General features: G+C 47.9%; 1 long non-coding RNA gene across 1 annotated transcript in view; it reads left to right on the top strand.

Annotated features, from left to right (window-relative positions):
• The window catches only part of LOC137570803 (uncharacterized), a 54,853-nt gene extending 36,173 nt beyond the window's left edge, over positions 1 to 18,680 (top strand). Inside the window, exon 3 of the long non-coding RNA XR_011031189.1 lies at positions 18,310 to 18,680. This is a non-coding gene — a long non-coding RNA (uncharacterized lncRNA). The remainder of the gene's footprint in view (positions 1 to 18,309) is intronic.
• Positions 18,681 to 19,664: the final 984 nt, after the last annotated feature.

The following is a 19,664-nucleotide window of genomic DNA, read 5'->3' as shown; positions in this document are numbered from 1 at the left end:
GGTTTATCGTTTGGGAAGATTTTGACGGTCTTCGTTGGGATGCATGTCTCCTCACAGAAGCTGATATAAGCGGTGATGTTCTCTGTCCATTCGTCTAGGCAGGGAGCCTCCAGGGCTGACCAGTCCGTGCTGTCGAAGCAGGCTTGAAGTTGTTCCTTGGCCTCCTCTGTCCACTTCTTAACAGACCTGACGATTGGCTTTGAGGTTTCAAGGTGCCTCCTGTAAGTGGGGATCAGGTGGATTAGGCAGTGGTCAGAGTTACCAAGTGCAGCTCGGCGATTAGCCTTGTACGCGTCTTTAAGGACTGTGTAACAGTGGTCCAGGGTATTTTGGTTCCTGGTGGGGCAGGTGATGTGTTGTTTGTATCGAGGCAGTTCCTGGCGAAGGTTTGCTCTGTTGAAATCACCTAGGATGATGAAGAGGGAGTCCGGGAGGGTTGTCTCCCACAGCGAGATGGTGTCACTGAGTGTGCGCAGGGCGTTTCTGACGTCCGCATCCGGGGGGATGTAAACACCTGCGAGGACATAGGAGGTGAACTCCCTGGGTGAGTACTGAGGCCTGCAGTTGATAAGTAGCAGCTCGACATCTGGGGAGCAGCATTTGTGCAGGATGGTTATGTTGGAGCACCACGTGGCGTTAATGTAAAAACAGATTCCACCGCCCTTACTTTTCCCTGAGAGACAGTGGTCGCGGTCTGCGCGGAAAAGATTGAAGCCTGGTAGGTTGAGGGAGTTGTCCGGGATGTTATCGTTTAGCCAGGTCTCGGTGAAGCAGAGGACCGGGGAGTTGGACCCTAGCGAAGGTTTTCTGTCAAGTAGCAGAAGCAGCTCATCCAGCTTGTTTGGGAGGGAGCGAACGTTTGCTAGCAGGATGGCTGGTAAGGCTGACCTCAGCCCCTTTCTTTTGAGTCTTGCTTGTGCGCCTGCCCTCCTCCCCCTAGGCCGGTGGTTGCTCCCACGGACCAACTTTTTGATGTGGGACCAGACTGTGTCCCACAGGGGCAAAACTTGGGCCTTGGGCTCCCATTCCAGGAGCTCTGCCTTGGTGTAGGTGGTGCGCTGGGAGGGTTGGCGTTTGGGACGGGGCATCGTAAAATTGCGCGGTGCAAGCAATAGTGTGGGGGACATTGGCATTTCCAATACATCTCCTGTCGGGCATCAGCAGATCACAAGAAACATATAAGGCATGCAAGGGTATCAGTGTAAAACAGTCCTGTGAGAACAATTTGGCGTTACTTGTACATTCCTGTATGACATATAACAGCTCTAGTATTACATATAAAAGCTCTCACGTATAACCTATAAAGGCCTGCTAAGGTGCATAAACAGGTTAGGGTAACAATGTAAACAGTTCTACCAGTACATGGTATAGCATTGGAGTAGGAAGCAACAGCAGTTACTCACGCCATTTAGCAGATCACAGTTCTGGAGGAGGCAGCGTCCCTCATAAAGTTTGTGGCACCAACAGGGAGTTGGAGCAGAATCAGAATCAGTTTGGAGCAGGACAAGGGATGGTCAGTCAGTCAGTGCAGCTGTGTGCGGTCCTGGTTCCAACCCCCCACGTGTGGGGGAGTAGGCCGCGGCCGACCACGTGGGTTGTAGGTGCCCGACCACGTGGAATGTAGGTGCCCTATTGGCCTTGGTCTGCCGCTCCGGGATGGGGGAGGGAGCTGGACTACTCCCGTTTGGATGCTGTGGGTGGAGGAGACAACTTGCGTGTGAACCCTTGGGCGCACCGCAAAACAGCAGCGAGCGGAGGATAGCCGGGGTGGGAGCAGTACCTCGGGCCGTGATGGTGGGGGACAGGCTGCGGGAGGTCTGCGGGAGGAACTGCGGCGGCAGCGGAAGACAGCCGGGGTGGAAGAGGAACCTCAGGCTGCACGAGCGTTGCGGCGGCAGCTGAAGACAGCCGGGGAGGAGCAGTACCTCCGGCCGCGATGGTGGGGAACAGCCTGAGGGAGGTCTGCAGGTCCAATGGTCAGCGGTGAGACTGCGGGCGGCAGACGGTGAGGACAGAGGGCCGCGGACGTGAGGATGGAGGGCAGCGGCCGGATCGTGCTCCAAGTGGCTGTGCTGTGTTGTCCGGGGGGGAGGCAGTAATGTCCTGTGACGGACCAGCTGTGCTGCAGGTCTCCGACGTCTGGTTGGGGTGGCTTCCTGGGTGGCTGAGTTCGAGGCAGCGGCGGCAGGTATTTGTCCGGTGCTCCAACTGTAGGTTGTCACGTCGGAACACCGGTGGGCTGTCGAGTCACTTGTGCGCTAGCTCTGGTGGTTCCCCTGTGTCTCCTGCATGGCCTGAGAGCGTTGATCATCTTCAGGGTAGCAGGAGCATGGTGCTTGCAGCCCGGGGCTCAGAGGTCCGTTCCTCGTTTCTGATTATCTATTTCTAATTGTCTAGACAGACAATGTAAACAAACTAAAAAACAACAAACAACTAAACTAAGAGTTCCTGGGTAGCAAAGTAGCAGAAGTAGCAAAAGAAAGTAGCAAAAAGTAGCAAAAAACACGAAGTTGCCGGGAGCCAGTGTGTCCGTGGCTGCCTCTCATTTGTGGTACCTCTGTAATAAATTGTCATTTACAGAGATATTTCTCCCACCCAGCCTCTGTATGTGTAAAAAAACACCCCAAAACACATTATACTACTTCTCCTGAGTACGTCAATACCACATGTGTGGCACTTTTTTGCAGCCTAACTGCGCTAAGGGGCCCAAAGTCCTATGAGCACCTTTAGGCTTTACAGGGGTGCTTACAATTTAGCACCCCCAAAATGCCAGGCCAGTAAACACACCCCACAAATGACCCCATTTTGGAAAGTAGACACTCCAAGGTATTCAGAGAGGGGCATGGTGAGTCTGTGTGCAGATTTCATTTTTTTTTTTTTTTTTGGTCACACGTTAGCAGAAATGGATTTTTTTTTCTCAAAGTGTCATTTTCCACTAATGTGTGACAAAAAATAAAATCTTCTATGAACTCCCCATGCCTCTCAGTGAATACTTTGGGATGTCTTCTTTCCAAAATGGGGTCATTTGTGGAGTATTTATACTATCCTGGAATTCTAGCACCTCATGAAACATGACAGGTGCTCAAAAAAGTCAGAAATGCTTCAAAATGGGAAAATTCACTTTTTGCACCATAGTTTGTAAACGCTATAACTTTTACCCAAACCAATAAATATACACTGAATGTTTTTTTGTTTTTGTTTTTTATCAAAGACATGTAGCACAATACATTTGGACAAAAATGTATACAGAAATGTTTCTTTATTTGAAAAATGTCAGCACAGAAAATGTCAGACACAAAATTCATGTCTTTTTTGATGAATATAATAAAAACTAAAAACGCAGCAGCAATCAAATAGTACCAAAAGAAATCTGTATTAGTGACAAGAAAAGGAGGTAAAAATCATTTAGATGGTAGGTTGTATGACCGAGCAATAAACCGTTAAAGCTAATGTGACCCCATATTTAAATAAAAAAAGTCAGATACTCACCTAAGGAGAGGGAAGGCTCGGTCCTAATGAGCCTTACTTCTCCTCTCCCGGTGCCCTCGGTGCTGCGCAGGCTCCCCTATTCGCATCCGCCGCCACGGGGACTTCGGAAGTCTTCGGGAGCCAAGTCCTCCCAAAGACAGGTGGAGCACACGCGAGTGCATCATAGAGGGCGCTCGCGCGTGCGCAGTGTAGAGCGGCCCGTCTTCGGGAGCACTCGGGCACCCAAAGCATTTCCAAAGACTCCCTTCGGCGGGGGAACAGCGGTATTTGACCGAAACGGTCGAATACCACTACGGGGGAGCCAGCGCAACGACGAGGACACCACTGTTTACTGTCCCACCTGTCCTGGCCAGCCTGGCCTATGCCTAGCGGAGTGTTTTGAGAGGTACCACGAGCAGGTACACTATTAGAGAGTAGGGAACTCCAGACACAGCAGTAGGCACACAAGGGTCTCTAAGTGCTATTTCACACTGGTGCGATGCGTTAGGGCAAATTGCCTAGCGAAAGTCACACTTTGCAGTGACCCCTCCCCCCTACGCCGGAAGTGCTTTACTTAACGCTAGTGCGTGCCTACGTTACTGCGTGGCTTCTGCGCCAATTTAGTGGTATCGTCGTACTCAGAAGAAGTAGTATAATGTGCTATGGGGTGTATTTTTACACATACCCATGCTGGGTGGGAGAAATATCTCTGTAAATGGACAATTGTGTGTAAAAAAAACAAAAAATTGTCATTTACAGAGATATTACAGAGGCACCACAAATGACCCCCTTTTGGAAAGAATACACGCCAAGGTATTCCATAAGGGGCATGGTGAGTTCATAGAAAATTTTATTTTTTGTCACATGTTAGCGGAAAACGACACTTTGTGAAAAAAAAAACAATAAAAATCAATTTCCGCTAACTTGTGACAAGAAAATAAAATCTTCTATGAACTCACCATACTTCTAACGGAATACCTTGGGGTGTCTTCTTTCTAAAATGGGGTCATTTGTGGTACCTCTGTAATAAATTGTCATTTACAGAGATATTTCTCCCACCCAGCCTCTGTATGTGTAAAAATACACCCCAAAACACATTATACTACTTCTCCTGAGTACGTCAATACCACATGTGTGGCACTTTTTTGCAGCCTAACTGCGCTAAGGGGCCCAAAGTCCTATGAGCACCTTTAGGCTTTACAGGGGTGCTTACAATTTAGCACCCCCAAAATGCCAGGCCAGTAAACACACCCCACAAATGCCCCCATTTTGGAAAGTAGACACTCCAAGGTATTCAGAGAGGGGCATGGTGAGTCTGTGGCAGATTTCATTTTTTTTGGGGTCACACGTTAGCAGAAACGAAAACATTTTTTTTCTTTCACAAAGTGTCATTTTCCACTAATGTGTGACAAAAAATAAAATCTTCTATGAACTCACCATGCCTCTCAGTGAATACTTTGGGATGTCTTCTTTCCAAAATAGGGTCATTTGTGGAGTATTTATGCTATCCTGGAATTCTAGCACCTCATGAAACATGACAGGTGCTCAAAAAAGTCAGAAATGCTTCAAAATGGGAAAATTCACTTTTTGCACCATAGTTTGTAAACGCTATAAAGGTAGCCATACACTGGTTGATTTGCCATTAGATCGACCAACTGACAGATCCCTATCTGATCGAAGCTGATCAGAGGGATCGTATGGCTGCCTTTACTGCAAACAGATTGTGAATCGATTTCAGCCTGAAACCGATCACAATCTGTTGAGCTGCTCCTGCCGCCTGTCCCCCCCCCCCCCCCCCCCCGTTTACATTACCTGAAGCTGGCTCCTGGTCCTCTTCTCCGCGCTGCTCCACATCCCAGCATCCCGCACCGCATCCCGGCGTACACTGTGTCACTCCGTGACCAAGAAGTTCAAATAGTGCGCCTTCTATTTAAACTTCCTGGTCACTGGAGTGACACAGGAAGTTAATGTACGCTGGGATGGAGCAGGAACAGAGCGGTGCAGCGCGGAGAAGATGCCCAAGAGCTGGCGTCAGGTAATGTATACCTGTATCAGATCGGCCGCCGCTAGCGACGTGCTCCCTACCCGCGGGCAATCGACGGTAATTTCCCGCACGGCGCGATCGATGGATCGATCCGATTTCGGGAGGAAATCGGATCGGCGTGTGCGTTTAGCGCGAACGATTGGCAGCAGAGTAGATCCCAGTGATCAAATCTGCTGTCGAACGGCGGCAAATCAGGCCAGTGTATGGCCAGCTTAACTTTTACCCAAACCAATAAATATACACTGAATGTTTTTTTGTTTTTTATCAAAGACATGTAGCACAAAACATTTGGACAAAAATGTATACAGAAATTTTTCTTTATTTGAAAAATGTCAGCACAGAAAATGTCAGACACAAAATGCATGCCTTTTTTGATGAATATAATAAAAACTAAAAAACGCAGCAGCAATCAAATAGTAACAAAAGAAATCTGTATTAGTGACAAGAAAAGGAGGTAAAAATCATTTAGATGGTAGGTTGTATGACCGAGCAATAAAACATTAAAGCTAATGTGACCCCATATTTAAATAAAACAAAGTCAGATACTCACCTAAGGAGAGGGAAGGCTTGGTCCTAATGAGCCTTCCCTCTCCTCTCCCGGTGTCCTTGGTGCTGTGCTGGCTCCCCCGTTCGCATCCGCCACCACGGGGACTTCGGAAGTCTTCGGGAGCTGAGTCCTCCCGAAGACAGGCGGCGCACACGCGAGTGCGTCATAGAGGGCGCTCCGCGCGTGCGCAGTGTAGAGCAGCCGGTCTTCGGGAGCACTCGGGCTCCCAAAGCATTTCCGAAGCCTCCCTTCGGCGGGGAAACAGCGGTATTTGACCGAAACGGTCAAATACCACCAAGGGGGGGGGGGGGGGGGTATGGGGCCAGCGCAACGACGAGGACCGGGAGAGAGGAGAGGGGATGCTCTATGGGACCCAGAGCCTCCCTCTCCTTAGGTGAGTATCTGACTTTTTTATTTAACCTCCCTGGCGGTAAGCCCGAGCTGAGTTCGGGCTATGCCGCGCAGGGAGCTATCTCAGCCCCTGGTGGGGCGATTTTCATCATGTAAAGTGCTGTGCGCGCAGCTAGCACTTTGCTAGCCGCGCGCACAGCTCGATCGCCGCCGCTCTGCGGCGATCGCCCGCACGCAGCGGCAGAAGAGCCCCCCCTGCCAGAGCCCTGCGCTGCCCGGACCAATGAGTTTCGGGCAGCGCTATAGGCTGGATCGGATGCGCCTGACGTCAGGACGTCGGCTGACGTCCATGACGTCATGCCGATCGTCGCCATGGCGACAGGAGAAGCCAAACAGGGGAACGCGTTGTATACGCGCTCCCCTGTTTGGTATTGATGCCGGCGACGATCGCACTAGAGGGACACATGCGCCCTCTAGTGGTGTTTCATGTAGCTACCACTCTGGTAGCTTTACATGAAACAAAACAAAAAAAATGATTTTTTTGCCCATTTGAAAAAAAAATTAACCGCCAAGGAGGTTAAATATGAGTTCCCATTAGCTTTAAAGCTGCAGTGGTCTGAATGGAAAAAAAGGCTCTGGTCCTTAAGGGGTGTAAAGACTGTAGTCCTCAAGTGGTTAAGCACTGTGCAAAAAAAAAATTATTTTTTTTTAATCAGTGTCCGCATACATAGAAAACCCCTGCCAATGCAGCCCCCTTCTCTTAGTGCTGACTTAGTTGAACAAGTGTCCACAAGTATATGCAGGTGTAAAGGTGCGTACACACATGCGACTATAGTCGTTTGTAATGATCATTCTTTACCAACGACGATCGTTACAAAAAACGAACCACCGACTATTAAGGCAAACGACGAACGAGCCTAATCACTACAAAAGAAAGTTCTGTCTCGGCGGATTTTAACCAACGACGATCGTTTGCAAAAGTAGTACATCGTTGGAAACGATCGTTCGTACTAGGCTTGACATGCGCATTTCACTATTTCTCCGTGAAACTTCTCATTTTTATGCGCAGGCGCAATAGTTGCTTTTTGTGATGTAACGTTCGTTCTAACGATCAGATCGTTACACACCTTTTAAAACTATCTTTACTTAGGTCGTTCTTTCATCAATTAAAAGTTCGTTCGTCGTTCTCAACGAACGATCGTTGTCGCATGTGTGTACGTAGCATAAGAGTTCCACAACTGCAGAGATCTTCTGATGGCCACTCAGTATGTAATCCATACAACAGCATTTGTAAAATCAGAATCAACTTTATTCATAAAATACGACAGGTATCGCAAATGGAATTGTTTGTGGTGCGCATGTGGCATTGGTCATAGTAACAACATACATCAAGGTGCAAAGAACATTGTAAAGCGAACATTGAAGACACCCATTTATCAATTAAGGCACAGGTTCAGTAATGCAAGGATTTCAGGGAGGCTAAAGAGGGTGTCTGAGGGAGTACATTTGAAATCGGCACCGGTAGACTTGGGCGCAGAATACAGCCGGTGTATGGCTGATCCTGCTTCTGCACAAGTCCGGGCCGATTTAATTACTATTCCCCCTCCAGGCCGCCATGGATAGTGGAGGAATGAAATAATTCGGCTTCCAGCGATTGCTGGAGGCCGAATTATTATGTTTTTAAGCAACCTCGGCTCCGTCTGCTGACAGCTCCGACGTTACTCACTGAGCGCTGCAATAGGAGTGATTCCTGTTGTAGTTTATGGAGGCACTGGCTGCGCCCAAATCTAGCAGCGCTGAAAAGCTCTGCTCCAGTCTGAGGGGTTTTGGTGTGTGTGTGTGTGGGGGGGGGGGGGGGGGGGGCTTGAGCAACACTTGGAGGAAGAAGGTGTTCCTGTGTCTGGAGGTTCCAGGGACTATCTTGTAGCAGTGGCCTGTTGAGGAACCTACTCAGTCTGGATGTGTGGAGGAGAGAGGTACAGCGATGGCGGGAGTGACCCAATGATCCTCTCAGCAGCACTGATCACTCTGTGAAGTTTGTGCCTGTCCCTTGCAGTTGTTCGTGAGAAGCAGACGATGATGGAGGAGCAGAGGATAGATTTGATAGCGGCAGCGGCTGTCCAGCTTCATACCAAACTCTCTCGGTTGTCTCAGGAAGCACAACCTTTGCGGAGCCTTCTTCTGGGTTTGGTGGTGTTCTCGCCCCATATCAAATTGTTGATGATGGTAGTGCCTAGGAATTGGTGACATTGAATGTACCCTGCAGACCTCAGTGCTTTCAATGAAGACTTGAGTAAGGGTGGGTGTCTTCTAAAATCCAGTCAGTTTAACAGTTGTTGCCACATTAAAGGACAACTGAAGTGAGAGGGATATGGAGTCTGCCATATTTATTTCCATCTAAGTTGCCTGGCAGCCCTGCTGAACCTTTGCCTCTAATACTATTAGCCATAGCCCCTGAACAAGCATGCAGCAGATCAGGTGTTTCTGACATTAATGCCAGATCTGACAAGACTAGCTTCATGCTTGTTTCTGGTGTTCTTCAGATACTACTGCAGAGAAATAGACCAACAGGGCTGCCAGGCAACTGGTATTAATTAAAAGGAAATAAATATGGCAGCCTCCGTATACCTCTTACTTCAGTTCCCCTTTAATGGCCAATTCACACTGGGAATTGCAAAAGACTTGCAACATCGCTAGCATTTTGCAACAGGGATTTTTTTTGTGCATTATGCGTTTTTTTTTACTGGACAATTTTGCAATTGTTGAGCGATCACTTTTTTTAACATTTCAATCTCTACCTCTCTGAAAATGCAAAAAAGTGCTGCATACACTACGTTTTTGTTTACTGCAAATCACGAATCAATGGAGATTGCTGCAGTGAGATCACTGGCATATAAACTAGCACTTTTCAAAGCATTAGCGATCGCCGACGATTTGTCAATAAATGCCTGCAAATCGTCCCAGTCTGAATGGGCCCTTATGCTGGGAATACACGGTTCGTTTTTGAGGTGATTAGATAGTTCGATAGATAATTTCCGACATGTCCGATCTCCCTTTCAATTCTTTTGCCGCTTGATTACTGATAGAAGTAAATGGAAAAAGATAAGAAAAACGAGCGGAAGATAAGAGAATCAACTGCAGAATCGAGCGGCAAAAACGATCGAGAGCAGAAATGCACGACAGAAACAAACTGTGTATTCCCAGCATAAGGACGGGTTTGTTGACTTTGCACAAATTGCAGATGTTATATCAATGACTCACAGATGGTGATCCTGATGGTGATGATAACATCTGTTTGTTGTCACCAGTGAAGCCACAGGTAATAAATTATAAACTGCCCACTTGCAGCCCAGACCAACAACACTTGTGAACTGGCACAGGCATAATCACAGCCGCTCCCGTCCAACAACACTTGTGAACCGGCACAGGCCCAATCACAGCCGTTCCCGTCCAACAACACTTGTGAACAGGCACAGGCCCAATCACAGCCGCTCCCATAGAATCAGAGTCCTGTCCATGATAATTATAGCCCTGTTTGTAATCATATGGTGTACTGTGCCATTACACTCACCTAAAGAATTATTAGGAACACCATACTACCGTAATACGGTGTTTGACCCCCGTCAGAACTGTCTTAATTCAACAAGGTGCTGAAAGCATTCTTTAGAAATGTTGGCCCATATTGATAGGATAGCATCTCGCAGTTGAGCAGGGCATGAAGCTCCCATTCCATCACATCACAACGATGCTCTATTGTGTTCAGATCTGGTGACTGTGGGGGCCATTTTAGTACAGTGAACTCATTGTCATGTTTAAGAAACCATTTTGAAATGATTCAAGCTATGTGACATGGTGCATTATCCTGCTGGAAGTAGCGATCAGAGGATGGGTACATGGTGGTCATGAAGGGATGGACATGGTCAGAAACAATGCTCAGGTAGCCCGTGGCATTTAAACAATGCAGAATTGGCACTAAGGGGCCTAAAGTGTGCCAAGAAAACATCCCCCACACCATTACACCTCCACCAGCCTGCACAGTGGTAACAAGGCATGATGGATTCATGTTCTCATTCTGTCTACGCCAAATTCTGACTATCGAGACTCATCAGACCAAGCAACGTTTTTCCAGTCTTCAACTGTCCCAATTTTGGTGAGCTCATGCAAATTGTAGCCTCTTTTTCCTATTTGTAGTGGAGATGAGTGGTACCCGGTGGGGTCTTCTGCTGTTGTAGCTCATCCGCCTCAAATGCTTTGCTGCATACCTCGGTTGTAACTAGTGGTTATTTCAGTCAACGTTTGCTCTTCTATCAGCTTGAATCAGTCGGCCCATTCTCCTTTGTCCTCTAGCATCAACAAGGCATTTTCGCCAACAGGACTGCTGCATACTGGATGTTTTTCCCTTTTCATACCATTATTTGTAAACCATAGGAATTGTTGTGCGTAAAAATCCCAGTAACTGAGCAGATTGTGAAATACTCAGACCGCCCCGTCTGGTACCAACAACCATTCCACACTTAAAATTGCTTTAATCACCTTTCTTTCCCATTCTGACATTCAGTTTGAAGTTCAGGAGATTGTCTTGACCAGGACCACTCTCCTAAATGCATTGAAGCAACTGCCATGTGATTGGTTGATTAGATAACTGCATTATTTGAACAGGTGTTCCTAATAATCCTTTAGGTGTGTGTATATATTCCCACAGGACATGAGCCTGGAAATGGTGGCCAAATGACTGTCACACGGTATCACTGATAATTATAATGGGGAGAGCTCACCCAATCCATCGTCCATGTGTGGAGATGTGGTCTGTACAGGCTACTCTGATGACTAAAGATGTATGTGGACTCAATACATTCAGTGAGGTAGAGCTGTGAGTGGCTGTAAATGGCAGGGGATTAGAACTGGCTACTCATTTCACAGTTTCCTGCTGGCGTCATCAGGGTGTGTTTGTCAAACGCGTGCTATTGCAAAGAGGAGGGGAACGACACGGCCATACTGTGCCTGGGCAAGTACTGCCCCCCTTGTGCAGTAAGCCAAAGCCACTCCTACATGAGCGTCTCTGTGCTACTGCGGGTACAGCACAGCCCTGCACCTGCATGTGTGGCTCCCTTCTACTGCAGGTACAGCACAGCCCTGCTCCTGCATGAGCAGCTCCGTGCTACTGCAGGTACAGCACAGCCCTGCTCCTGCATGCGTGGCTCCGTGCTACTGCGGGTACAGCATGGAACAGATTTTCAACACATTCAATAATAATGATCGAATTGGTTGGTTGATTGGCCGCAAAACTTGCCTAATGTATGAGCACCTTAAAGGGACACTTAAGTCAAACAAAAAAAAATGAGTTTTACTCACCTAGGGCTTCCAATAGCCCCTGCAGCTCTCCGGTGCCCTCGCCGTCTCCCTCCGATCCTCCTGGCCCCGCCGGCAGCCACTTCCTGTTTCGGTGACAGGAGCTGACAGGCTGGGGACGTGAGTGATTCTTCGCGTTCCCAGACACATTAGCACCCTCTATGCTGCTATATGGTATATGATATATGCTATAGCAGCATAGATGGCGCTATTGTGGCCAGGAACGCGAGGAATCACTCGCGTCCCCAGCCTGTCAGCTCCTGTCACCGAAACAGGAAGTGGCTGCCGGCGGGTCCAGGAGGATCGGAGGGAGATGGCGAGGGCACCGGACAGCTGCAGGGGGCTATTGGAAGCCCCAGGTGAGTAAAACACATTTTTTTTTTACTTAAGTGTCCCTTTAAGGCTCCAGGAGCCATATGCAATTAACTTTCTCTACTTAGTTTTCTCCAAAGTGTCAATACCATGCTTTTTAAACTACCAGAAAGTAGGTAAATACTGAAATCTTGTTATTACTTTTTCACCTACTTGTTAGTACTTTTTCAGTTGTAAAGTGCTGAAGTTATTTTAAATATAACATGAAAAATGATCTGCTAGGAGAAAAAGTGAATTGCATATGGGCCCTGGTCTCTTTTGCCTATAGGCTGTAGAGATGTACTTCCTGCTTCACCTGTTAGTGGCATAACAATAGGGGCTGCCGCGAGGGGGAGGGGAGCCCTGCATTAAAAAGGTGGCAGCAGCGGCGGCAATAACATGGGCATACCTCTGTGTTCCACTGCTGAGGTCTGATCTCTAAGTGCCACACGCTTCTTCCTGATAAACAGGAAGTAGCGTGTGGCACTTAAAAAGATCGGATCTCAGCGGTAGTAACTGTGTTACTGCTGCCACCTATTTAAAGCAGGAGGGGAGCACTGAGGGGAGAGCCCGAGGGAGGGAGTAGCCCCCCTCCCCGCCAATGTGGGGGCCAATGCTCTCCCCTCATGCTGCGACCCCTCCTGCCCTCCAAAACGGCCCTGAGCGGGCTCCCAGGTGGGCATCCAAATTTTTGCAGGGGGGCCCAGTGATTTCTAGTTAGGCCCCTACCTATTAGAGGACTGCTAGAAGTGTGTGAGGATCACGGCCCTGCAAGGTGTAAAGGTGCCCATACATCAGGCAACTTGGAAGCCAATCCACCATCTGATTCGATAATAAATGTCGAATCGGATGAAAATTGGCGCCGTCAAGAGCATGCCCATATAGCACATGGCGCATGAGTGACATCACACACGTGCCACACGCTAATCGCTGACTGTGTGTATAGTGCTAATGGAGCAGTGTGATTCTGAAGATGGGTGGGCACCGCAGTGGCGTCCCTACCATAGGGCGCAGGGGGGCGTGGTGCACCGGGTGTCAGACACCCAGGGGGGTGTCGCCACGACCCCCCACAGCAGCACAGCAGGAGGGGAAAGCAGGACTGGAAGGAGGGGCTGTGGAGGCAGCGGTGGGGAGGGGGGACATATCCCCCCCTCCCTCACCTGGGACCCCTCCTTCTGTCTCTCTCCCCCTCCAGAAATTAGCGGCGACAAGTGCGGGGCGGCCGGAGGCGTATGGACAATTACTCACCTGATTTCCGCGTTCCAAGCGTGGAGCGCAGCGTCATGACGTTACAGGTCTCCGTCTTCAATGCCGCCCACTGTGCTTCCTGATTAGCGGAAGCACAGTGGGCGGCATTGGAGGCAGAGACCTGTAATGTCATGACGCTGCGCCCCACGCTATCTGGAGGGGGAGAGAGACAGAAGGAGGGGTCCTAGGTGAGGGACCCCTCCACAGCCCCTCCATCTAGCCCTGCTTACCACTCCTGGGGCACCTACACTGGGGGCAACTATACTAGCTTACTGGGGGCAACTATACTAGCTATACTGGGGCAACTATACTAGCCATATTGGGGGCAACTATACTAGCCATACTGGGGGCAACTATACTAGCTTACTGGGGGCAACTATACTAGCTTACTGGGGGCAACTATACTAGCTTACTGGGGGCTACCATACATATTGGGGGCAACTATACTAGCTTACTGGGGGCAACTATACTGGGGGCAACTATACTAGCCATACTGGGGGCAACTATACTAGCTTACTGGGTGCAACTATACTAGCTTACTGGGGGCAACTTTACTAGCTTACTGGGGGCAACTATACTAGCCATACTGGGGGCAACTATACTTGCTTACTGGGGGAAACTATACTAGCTTACTGGGGGCAACTATACTAGCTTACTGGGGGCAACTATACTATCCATACTGGGGGCAACTATACTAGCTTACTGGGGGCAACTATACTAGCTTACTGGGGGCAACTATACTAGCCATATTGGGGGCAACTATACTAGCCATACTGGGGGCAACTATACTAGCTTACCGGGGGCAACTATACTAGCTTACTGGGGGCAATTATACTAGCCATATTGGGGGCAACTATACTAGCCATACTGGGGGCAACTATACTAGCCATACTGGGGGCAACTATACTAGCTTACTGGGGGCAACTATACTAGCTATACTGGGGACAACTATACTAGCTATAATGGGGACAACTATACTTACTGGGGGCAACTATATTAGCTATACTGGGGGCAACTAAACTATACTAGCTATACTGGGGGCAACTAAACTGTACTGGGGGCAACTATACTGGCTGGGGCAACTATACTGGCTGGGGGGCAACTATACTAGCTATACTGGGGGCAGCTATCCTGGCTGGGGGCAACGATACTAGCTATACTGGCTGGGGGCAACTATACTAACTGTACTGACTGGGGGCAACTATACTAGCTATACTGTCTGGGGGCAACTATATTAGCTATACTGGCTGGGTGCAACTATACTAGCTATACTGGCTGGGGACGACCATACTAGCTATACTGGGGCAACTATACTAACTTCATTGGGGGCAACTATACTAGCTATACTGTGGGCAACTGTACTAGCTATACTGGGGGCAACTACACTAGCTATACTTGGGCAACTATATTACCTACACTAAGGGCAACTATACTAGCTATATTGGGGGCAACTATACTAGCTATACTGGGGCAATGGCAGCGCCATTCTCTAAGCACCCCTAAAGCACCCCCCAGCGTGAACTGACTTTCGGCGTCTAATAGACGCCGTGTCAGTTCACTGACAGCAGCAGCCCACAGCTGCGGCAGAGCAGGGCTACAGTAAAATGGCGTCTGAAGCCCTGCTCTGGAGACTTTGAGTCTACAGTGCAGGGCTTCGGGCGCCATTTTCCCATAGCCCTGATCTAAGAGCGGGAGTTTCAGTTGCTGGCTGGCTGCAGAGGATTGTGGGAGCTGCGCCGGACGAAGGCCAGGACAGGAGGTCTGCTGCTGCTTCAGGTGAGTAAATGTTTTTTTTTTATTTATATTAGCAGGTGTATCGACTGTTCTGGCCAGGTATGCTACATGATTGAAGTGTTTTCTGGCCAGGTCGGCCACATGATTGCAAGTATTTTCTGGTCAAATCTTCCACATAATTGCATGTATTTTCTGGTCAAATCTTTCACATGCTTGCATGTATTTTCTGGCCAGGTCTGCTACATGATTGAAGTGTTTTCTGGCCACGTCTGCCACATGATTGCATGTATTTTCTGGTCAAATCTGCTGACATGATTGCATGTATTTTGGCCAGGTCTGCTACATGATTGAAGTGTTTTCTGGCCAGGTTTGCTACGTGATTGTATGCATTTTCTGGTCAGGTCTGCTACATGATTGAAGTGGTTTCTGGCCAGGTCTGCCACGATTGCATGTATTTTCTGGTCAAATCTTCCACATGATTGCATGTATTTTCTGGGAAAATCTGCCGCCATGATTGCATGTATTTTCTGGGAAAATCTACCGCCACGATTGCATTTATTTTCTGGGCAAATCTACTCCCTTTACGTGTATTTTCTTGAGAAAACCTGCACAATTATGTGAATTTTCTGGGAAAAGGCTCACCAAAACTTGGGCCCACTGTCTTTGCATTGCACTTTTAAAGGGAACCCGAGGTGAGAATAATATTGAGGCCGCCATATTTATCTCCTTTTAAGCAATGCCAGTTGCCTGGCTGCCGTGCTGGTCATCTGCCTCTAATTCTTTCAACCATAGATCCTGAACAAGCATGCAGCAGGTCAGGGGTTTCTGACAATATTGTCAGAACTGACGAGATTAGTTGCATGCTTGTTTCTGGTGTAATTCAGTTCACTACTGCAGCCAAATAGATCAGCAGGGATCCCTATTGTTTAAAAGGAAATAAATATGGCAGCCTCCATATCCCTCTCATCCCGGGTTCACTTTAAATTAGTTAGCTCCGCCCTCATCTGGTCATGGCCATGCCCATTTTTCACCGCAGTGCGCTTCGCGCGCCGCAGGTTATAGCCACACCCAATTTTTTTTTTGGGGGGGGGGTGTCTTTTAATACCCAGCACCGGGTGTCAAATATCCTAGGTACGCCACTGGGGCACCGTGTGGTGGGCGACGTAGGACATGTGCTGCCCCGCACCTCGGTAACCATGGCTGCCTCCACCGACATCAATATGGAAAGAGTGCCATGTATATACATCTGCCTATTCAACAGGCCTCACATTACCTGATAGGCCGGACACTCGCAGCAGTTATCAGATACATGTACAGCTGCCGGGCATTGCAATGTCTGTTCATATAATTAAAAAAAAAAAAAACATTGTGCACATATATATGGACAGTTAGTGAAAACTGGGATTTATAAAACATCTGATCTTCATGCTTGTTCAGGGTGGGTCTATGGCTAAAAAAAATGGAGGCAGAGGATTAGCAGGATAGCTTGGCAATGTGCATTGTTTAAAAGGAAATAAATATGTCAGCCTTTATATCCCTCCAAGTTCAGGTTTATTTTGAACACAATTACCGTATATACTCAAGTATAAGCCGATCCGAGTATAAGCCGACCCCCCCCCCCCCCCCCCCCCATCACACACTTTTACCTAAAAATAGAGGGGAAAATCATTGACTCAAGTATAAGCCGTGGGTATAAACCCCCTACTGCTAATACTAAAAAAATCAGCAATATGTTTGATAGGCTAACATGAAGCAGGCTACAGAACCATATACAGATTGCTTTCTGCTCTGTATTGGGCACATTGCTGCAGATTAATGGCCGTTAGATGGCTGTGTGCCTCCTCTTGCAGTTGGTTACCTTTCAAGGATAAACACTTTTAAAAATAATTATAATAAACGAACCACAATTTGCCCCCTAATTAATATTACAGTTTTAATCCTTTTGTAATTCTGCTCTACTGCAGAGACTGGATGGCCTTTTGATTATCTATACCGTAGAATACTATGGATTCAGGACACAGATAGTTATGAATTGATTATTAAATCATGGGCTGCAGAGTTAGAAAGCAAAGGAAGAGGTTGGGGAAGCCAGTAGCTGCCACAGTCCTATTACAGTGCATCAGTAATTAGCACAGCACTGTGTGGTGTCTTTACTTATCGGCCGTGTGCCGCTGCAAGTCACCTTTGTTGCTGCTCCCCCTCAATGGCTGCATGCCCCCTCGGCACGTAGAGAGCGCTCTCTGCTAGTCACCTTTGTTGCTGTTCCCCCTCGATGGCTGCATGTCCCCTCGGCACGTAGAGAGTGATCTCTGCTCTGGCTGTATAAAAGGAATGGCCATTAGATTACCGCGTGCCGCCCCTCGCCAGAGCAGGATGTGACGCATACACTCTGTGTTCCCTCCGGGTGTCCCCCGGCATATGCACATCGCTATGTGGTTCCCTTACTTACCGATCCTGGCCGTTTTATCTCTAGCTTGTAAGTTGCAGTCTGATGCAATGATGCATCTGCAGTGATCATAGTGACAAGAGACTGGGCCTTACAAGCAAGAGGGAAAACATCGCTGCCGGGACCGGTAACTAAAGGAACCACAAAGCGCTGTGCTTATGCAGGGGACACTCAGGAGGAACACAGAGTGTATGCATGGTCTGGCGAGGAGCGGAACGCTGTAATCTAATGCCCATTCTCTGTATACAGCCACGGTACAGTGCAGAGAGGGCTCTGTATGTGCCAAGGGGACATGCAGCCATCAGGGGAGGGGGTCAGCAACAAAGGTGACTCGAGTATAAGCCGAGACCCCCACTTTGGGACCACTTTTTTGGTACCAAAAATGTGGCTTATACTCGAGTATATACGGTACTTAGCTTTTGATCAAGAACAAACGATTTCCACCACAGTATACAAATCTTTTTTATGATAAAACCGATGGAGCCCATACGTCGTACAATTTTTTTTGATTAGAGAATTGTGCTCAATTATTCTGTTAGATTGAATATACCGATTTTTCCAACATGTCCGACCGGATTTTTATAAAAAAAAACAAGATAATCGTTTGTTTTTCTTGGTTACAAAAAAAAAAAAATACTTTTGACTTTCATTCGATTGTTTTGCTTGAATAGATGGGAAAATTAAACGTTTTTATTGTGCCGTTTATGGGCACCACTAGAGTAATACCTCAGTACATGCTGCTAATGCACATGGCCTATCTCTGTTTTATAGATGACATTTGGTCTCCAAGTGAGGGAGGTTTTCTTCAATTCTGATGTAACAGAAACAGCCACATGAATCACCTGAAGGAGACTTTCATCAAAGAAGAATACAGCCCACTAATGGCTGAAGCCCAAATTAAGGAAGCAATGTGCTTATTCTTAACTGACGCCCAACAATATGAGCAGATCCTGGAGGAGACCTCAGTCATACTGGCTGTCACCTACAACCCACATCTTGAGATCTTCAGAAGGATGGTCAAAGAACTTCAACTCATCTTACATAAGAATGATAGACTGAGAGAAAATCCATCCACATCCATGAAATCTTACTACTTCATTTTTATAATATTAGCCAATAAATGCTATCACCCCAATTCCAAACATCTTGCTTGATCTGGTCATGTGTAAAATAGGAAAATGCATTATTCTAATGTCCCACCACTAGATGGTGATATTTCATTATATATGTGATTATTTATAGAGATGGCCCGAACCGTTCGCCGGACGAATCTCTCTGGGCCTTGTACTACTTCCGGGTGATTTTTGGGACTATTTGTCTCAATAAAAGTTATAGGGAAATCACAAAGCGCTTGAAAAAACACTTTGTATAGCGATTTCCCCAGCGCTTTCATGAATAAATACATTGTTCATTTCCGGTTGAAAGAGTTCACTTCCTGACTGACATCAGGAAATGAAAAAAGAGAATACTCTGCAAAAGCGCTTAGAAAAGAGTTTTATAAAGAAATCACAGCGGGCAGGTAAGCGCCGGGAGGTGGTAAAAAAAAATTCAAAAAGTGCTGGCGTCAGCGATTTCCATTTTAGATGTGAACAAAGCCTAAGTATTTGTGTGGGAGGTTTTTGTGCTTTTTGGCCAGTTGCTCAAGCAACCTGCAGGTACATGTATTCGGCATCCGGCGATCCTCGCTGGTGCTGGATACTGGGGACGCTGTATAGTGATAAATAATTAGAGATGTTGCAAACGGTTCCCGAACCGTTCGCCAGCGAACATCTCTGAATCCCTGGGCCTTGTACTACTTCCGGGTCGCAATGACCTGGAGTAGTACGCCTGCGCTGGCCCGGCAGTGCGCGTCCTAGATCGCGCTCCTGTTGCCGGGCACTTTCTGCGCATGTGCGTGATGTCATGAGTGACGTCACGCTCATGCGCAGAGAGTGCCCGGCAACAGGAGTGCGATATAGGACGCGCACTGCCGGGCCAGCGCAGGCGTACTACTCCAGGTCATTGCGACCCGGAAGTAGTACAAGGCCCAGGGATTCAGAGATGTTCGCTGGCGAACGGTTCGGGAATCGTTTGCAACATCTCTAATTATTTATCACTATACAGCGTCCCCAGTATCCAGCACCAGC

Source organism: Hyperolius riggenbachi, chromosome 4 (assembly GCF_040937935.1).
Source record: "Hyperolius riggenbachi isolate aHypRig1 chromosome 4, aHypRig1.pri, whole genome shotgun sequence".
In the NCBI taxonomy this organism is placed as follows: domain Eukaryota; kingdom Metazoa; phylum Chordata; class Amphibia; order Anura; family Hyperoliidae; genus Hyperolius; species Hyperolius riggenbachi.
The sequence above is the reverse complement of the archived record's forward strand: the minus strand, read 5'-3'. Positions and strand labels throughout refer to the sequence as shown.